Source organism: Sorex fumeus, unplaced genomic scaffold (genome assembly GCF_029834395.1).
Source record: "Sorex fumeus unplaced genomic scaffold, SorFum_2.1 ptg000007l, whole genome shotgun sequence".
Lineage (NCBI taxonomy): Eukaryota > Metazoa > Chordata > Mammalia > Eulipotyphla > Soricidae > Sorex > Sorex fumeus.
Genome location: NW_026606064.1, coordinates 10,100,722 through 10,107,270, shown reverse-complemented (window position 1 = coordinate 10,107,270; position 6,549 = coordinate 10,100,722).

Below are 6,549 nucleotides of genomic sequence, written 5' to 3'. Positions count from 1 at the left end.
GGGGAGGAATCCTAGTCCAAGATTTTAAATCCTTCCTGGTCTCATTAACCTCAGTGCCAGAGGAAGTAGGGCTTCCTGCATGCGTATTCCTGTATTCCTCAGAGTCCTTGTTTATTTCTATTACACTGCACTGCACTGCACTCCCATTGTTCATCAATTTGCTTGAGAGGGCACCAGTAACGTCTCCATTGTGAGACTTGTTACTGGTTTTGGCATATCGAATACGTCACGGATAGCTTGCCAGTCTTTGCCACGCGGTCGGAATACTCTTGGTAGCTTGTTGGGCTCTCCGAGAAAGGCAAAGGAATCAAACCCAGGTCAGCCACATGCAAGGCAAACACCCTACCCACTGTACAATCGCTCCAGCCCTTATTTCTGTTAGCATTTTTTTTTTTTTGCAGTGGGGAAGGGAGGTCCCAAGCAGAGCTCATCAAGACTTGAGGATAGGGATAATGGTGCTGTCTGGGTTTTTTGATGCCAGGAATCCCCAACTGTGCTAGGGGACTCTATCTTGGCGATGCTCAGGGGACTTGATGGTGCTCGGGATTGAATCTGGGACAGCCACATGCAAGGCAAGTAACTTAAACAGTGTACTATCTTTCTAGTCCCAGTTATGAACCGCTTTGATGAGCTAATAATTATTTTAAATTGTCCCTCTACTCAGCTGACTGATGTGGTTTCTGCCAATCCTCTCTCCATCCACTCCAGTCTCTCTCCTCTGCCTCTCCTCCTGCTTCTTCCTCCTCCATGCTACTTCATTCTCCTTCTCCATCCCCCTTCATCCTCCTTCTCTGGAGTCTGGATTCTGATACTGATCTCCTTTCTCCTCCTTCTGCTCCCCCAGCCCACTCTCACAGTACAGTTAAATCCCAAAGCAGGAGGGGTTGGGGACAGGAGCACACATGAAGGTACCGGCAGAGGAACAAAGGCATGTGGGTCCCGGGTCTGAGATCTCCAAGCCTACTCAGATCGTGGCTGAGCATCCTCCACCCAGATCCTCCAAATTCCAGTAGGCGGGGGTCACACCCACCAACTGGCCCCCTGGTGCCGTGTAATCCCATCAACGGCCAAGACTCAGAGACTATAAAACCCAGCTCCCGGAAGCACACGGCTGCATTTGAGGTTGTTCAACATCTTATTATCTCATTCCTACTTTGAACAAACTGGCAGGCTACCGAATGTAACCTGCCCACACGGCAGAGTCTGGCAAACTCCTCGTGGCATACCCAATTTGCCAAATACCAGTAACAATGATGGGTCTCATTCTCCTAACTCTGGAAGAGCCTTGAATATGGCACTTTTTTAAAAAATCTCAGGGCTAGGACGAAGGAGACGTCACTGGGGCCTGCTCAAGGCAATCGACGAATAACAGGATGGTTGTGATCATGATCGTGAGGAGTTGGGGTAATAATTACACATAGGTGTGGTCACAAACAATAGGGGTAGAATTCTTTCCCTCAGGGACATCTGCTCCTAGGACAGATCTTCATTATCAGATCAACCCACCCTAGAGCGGAATCCTACGGGTGTGTTTCTCCTCTCCTTGTCCGACAAGCATATAAGCATATATAATATAAATCATTTTGTATGGATACAGTAAGAAATATCTTAAACTTATAGAATTGCTCTCGCTCTCCTAGGGCCATCTCGATCTCAGACTGCAGTGCTCAGGCCAGATAGTCTTTCCCACCCCTAGCAGGATCCTAGTCTCGTCATTACTTTTGGATCATGACAGCATTTGTCTATGATCAAACTCTTAACTTATAGTTAAGAATCGTGGCACTTTGGCCTGGCCCATTTCGATGCCAGGGTAGCTTACCACTTGCCCTGGGTCCATTCAGTCCCTTGTCGGGACCCTGCTTTTGGGGTGTTAGGAACTAAGGGCAACTGAGGCTTAAGTCGAGAAAGCAGATGCCCAGGAGTGAATAATATTCAAAGCCAATTAAATCCTAAGTTACAAAGCATAATTTTAACGGTCTTCCTGTATCTATACAAAAAGGGCATTGCTTTAAGGTAAACTGTTCATAAGGTATAAGGAGACGAGAAAGGCAACATTTCACTCATACATATAAAATCATAGATTTCTGAGGAATCTAACCTTACAAGTTAACAGAGTCTGATTAGGGGGAAAACTGATTAACTGGTTGGGGAGGAGAGCATAGGGAAAAATTTACAGATAAACACAATGGAATGGAAGTGCCTCGGGAGCACTGTAATGGGTGTAACCTGATAAACCTAAGCTCCTTGTGGAGAAAGGGAGAAAGGACAAAGCAATGTCATCCTACACAAGCCCAGATGATCCCTAAAGCCAGAATGGGCACCTACCCAGTGAGCTACACCTCCCTGACACATGTGTGCCCGTGAGAGACCCAAGACCCCCACTGGGCCAAGTGTACAAGCAGAGCAACCAGATGCCCAACGCCCAGAGAGCACTCCCCGTTATCCCAACAGCATCAACAACAAAGGAAAGAGGGGGGTGTTCTGAGTGAGACACCCCAAAGCACAGAAGAAGCTCCAAGCGATCCATTCCAATCCCCCTTCGGTTATGAGGCGCCCGACCTGTATCGAATGAAAGGATGCCCAATCAATCACACTTAGTGGTGCCCAGACACGGCTGCAGGACTCTGGACTCTTTAGGCAAAAGAGACTTAAAGGCCAGAGCATTGCATGGTAATCAGGTTCCAGATGGTGATCTGGAACACCGGATTGATAAAAAGGCTCTGATGGCCAGAAATATCTAACAATGATAGATTGGTATGCACCCAAAACCGCAGTCTAAAATCGTGCTATATTGTTTTTAAAGACGGAGCTTTAAGAGGATAACTAGGTCATCTTAGTGTGAAAAATTTAACATAGCTCTCTTAGTAATCATTTGAGAATCAACAGATTTTTTTTTTAATTTGGGTAATGCTGTTTGACCAGACCATTTTATGTCTTAGGGATCTGATTTCACACCTCTTATATCATACCATACCCACCACCCAAGTAAACATTCCCCTCCACCACCGATCATTCAGCCCCCTCCCCTGGTCAGTGCACCCCAACACACATACATACACACACACTCACTCAGATTTACATAACCTCAGTTCTACACTCAGTGTTCAAGGGTTAATTTGCACTGGGCTTTGCCTGTTCCCTATTTTGCGTCTGTCCCCACATCTGAAAGAGGTCATCTGGTATTTATTTGTCTTTCCCCTCTGACTTCTTCTCCTTAGTACCTTCCCCTCCAGTGTCCCCTGCCACCCATGCGGTCACATAGGGCATGCTTTCATCCTTCCCTCTAGCAGAGTAGTATTCTGTTGTGTCTATACACCACATCCTCTTTCCCAGCTCAGCTGTAGCTGGACCCTTGGGTTATTTCCAGATCTTGGCTCTTGTCACTGACCCTGTAATGAACAGAACTGTGCACACTTTTTTTTTTTTCACATAAATGTTGTTGGTTTGGGGTTTGGGGATGCCACATCCAGCCATGTTCAGAGGCTATTTCTGGCTCTTTGCTCAGAAGTGACTCGAGGTGGGGTGGGGGCAGTCTTTAGGGGACCATACCTGGTGCTGGGAACTTGAACCCAGGTCGCCAGGATGCAAAGCGAGTGCATTGACACTCAGTCTGTCTGTCTCTCCAGCTCTCAAATTAATGTTGTTTTATTCTTCTGATAACTCCCCAGCAGTGAGGTTGCTACTAGGTTTTTTTTTACTATTTTGGAAACTCCCGGAGAGGCTGGACCAGTTTATCCTTCCCCCCGCCTCCTCATTCCCCCCCCCCCCCCCAACTACTGTTAGATGCGAGGCTTCCCTTCCCTCCACACACCTCCAGTGACTGGCTCTCGCTGGCCCTCCTGACGTTGGCCAGGAGTGTGAGATGTCAGCTCCTGGTCATTCTGATTTGCATTTCCCTGTTAATAAGTGATAATGAACGTTGCCGCCTCATGTGCCTCTTGGTTGTCTGTATGTCTTCTGGGGTGAGGTGTCTGTTCCCTGCTTTTTGATGGGACTGAAGCACATGCCTTCGACGTCTGGAGAACCATTTGGTCCATCTGCTGCTTTTGGCTGTAAGATACAGGTAAGCCTCTAGACACAGTTACTACAATAGATCCCTGCTCATCCCAGGGCCAGGTGAGGAGGCCTCATTCAGGAATGCTTTGCTGATTTGTCCACCCAGATGCAGGAGAAACAGGAACCCAGCTGAGTCTCCATTGCCAAAGTCATCTATTTTCTGCTCTTCCGTGGGAGGCTTTGAAACAGTGAAAGATTTTCATCCACAGGACGAGAACCCGGAGCATTCCGAGCAGTTTTAAATGGCTCTCTGCCCACCTCAGAACAGAGACCCTTGTCCCAAAGCCACATCCGGTTTCCCAAAGTCAGCCCAAGGCCAGGGACACATTACTGAAGCTTGAAGTGTTACTCAGGAAGGAAGAAGGCAGGAAGCAATGCTCGAAGAGTCATTGTTGCCTACAGTCGCAATGCTGGAGGGGGCCAAGGGAGGAAATCTCCCACTCACCAGGGTGGGGCTGATCTCTGCTCCCCGGCTCCCCTAAGAAGCTGGAAGATTCTGCCTCAGAAAACTCTACAAAGACTGGGAAGAGGGCTGGAGCACAAGCTTAGCATGTGAGAGGCCCACGTTCAACCCCCAATACCACTCAGACCCCACTGGAAGTGATTCCCAAGCACAGAGCTGGGACTAACCCATGTATACCTCCAGATGTGGTCCCACCTCCCCCCCACCCCCACCCTTGAAGAAAACTGTCTCCTGATCCCAGATGGACCTAATTGGTAAAACACAAAACGCACGCTGTGCAGGTCTGGGGCCCCGAAAGAGAGCCGCATCCTTTATTACTAGAGATGATGGGTTCCCTGTAGCAGGAAGGCCGAGTTCCTCTGAACTTGAAGTGGCAGCTAAGCAGCTGGCTTGAGACCCTCCTCCTCCCCCATCCTCACCCAAAGCTATTTCCTCAGGAAGTCATGTGATCTTGGGAATGTGGGCCAAGGCAGTGGATCAGCACACCCACTTCTCCTACTGAGAATTAGCGGCCCCCTCCCCAGGGTGTTCAGCACCCACAGTTGCCGCTCTGTGAAAGGCTCCGGGATCATGCCGTGGGCACTTGCACTGACCCCCTTCTCTCTTGCAGCTTAGCCCCGAGTCCTAGGCGCCTGGACATTTTATTTTGAAGTAATTGCGTGCTGGGAGCAGTTATGATTAGAGGACCTCGGCCCATCAAAACCCCTATAAAGGGGACTGGAGCAATAGCACAGCGGGTAGGGTGGTTGCCTTGCACGCAGCCAACATGGCCACACAGGTTCGATTCCCAGCATCCCATATGGTTCCCTGAGCACCGCCAGGAGCAATTCCTGAGTGGACGAGCCAGGAGTAATCCCTGAGCATCACCGGGTGTGACCCAAAAAGCAAAAAAAAAAAAAAACCCCAATAAATAAATCACTGAGCAGTCATCCTAGTGCAGGATGACAGCAGTGAGGACCGTGGGCAGTGAGAGGACTGTGGGCAGTGAGGACAGCAGGCAGAGAGGGTCATGCACAGTGAGGACAACAGTCAGGGAGGACAGCGGGCAGGGAGCACAGCGGGCAGGGAGCACAGCAGGCAGGGAGGATCGTGGTCAGGGAGCACAGCAGGCAGGGAGCACAGCAGCCAGCACTCGCTGAACATCTGGCCCCGTGTTAGCAGCCCTGTGATGACATCCCTGCTCCAACGCCTGTCCGTGCTCCCCTCCCGAGCACCCTCGCAGCAGTTTCCCCCTCACCTGGCAGTGGAAGTGGAAGCGGTTGTGCTCTCACCATGGGGCTACGAAGGGCTCCCCCCACCACCACGTCTGTCCGGCCCAGCAGCTGGAGGGCCAGGAAGGGCAGGTGCATTCTAGAAACTCCCCATTGGGATCAGAGGAAGTGGAACTTGGGAGCTCCGCAGAGGCCCCGTGTTTGTGGTCACAAACAAGGAGAAAGCAGGTGTGAAGACACAAACAGAGGAAGCCTGGGAGTCACAGGGGGGAAGGGGCAAGCCCCCTGGGAGTGGGGACAAGGCCAGGAAGAGTTCTCTGGACCTCAGCCCTCAGGAGCCCTGGCTGCCCTTTCCTGGCTGGGACAAGGCTTGGGGGAGGCAGAGGCAGGACTGGAAACTGTAACCCTTGGAACAAGAGGCCCCTTATTTCCTTTGCCTCCTTTGCCCGTATCCTGGGGGAGCCTTGACCTTGACAACTGTATCAAGCGGAGAGAACAGAGCCCCTGCCCTGCATCAGAGTGCGGGTCTGTGAACTCTAAGGCAGATGGGGGGGAGGTGGGTGTGCAAAATGGAACCAGCTCTGCTGGCCCCACCGCCCACCTCCATCACTTGTCAGAAAGAGGCTAGGGTGGGCATGAGCAGCGTCGGGGTCTCAGGGATGCTGCAGAGGCCTGGTCCACCCCCCTAGCCCCCCCCCCAAACGAAGGCCAGGGGCCCTGCAGGTTTCTTCGTGGGGCGGGGGAACTGTGTGGGGCTCACTCCTTCATTCATACAGCATCAGCTCCCTGGGGAATGACAGGTCCTGGAATAAAAAGTGT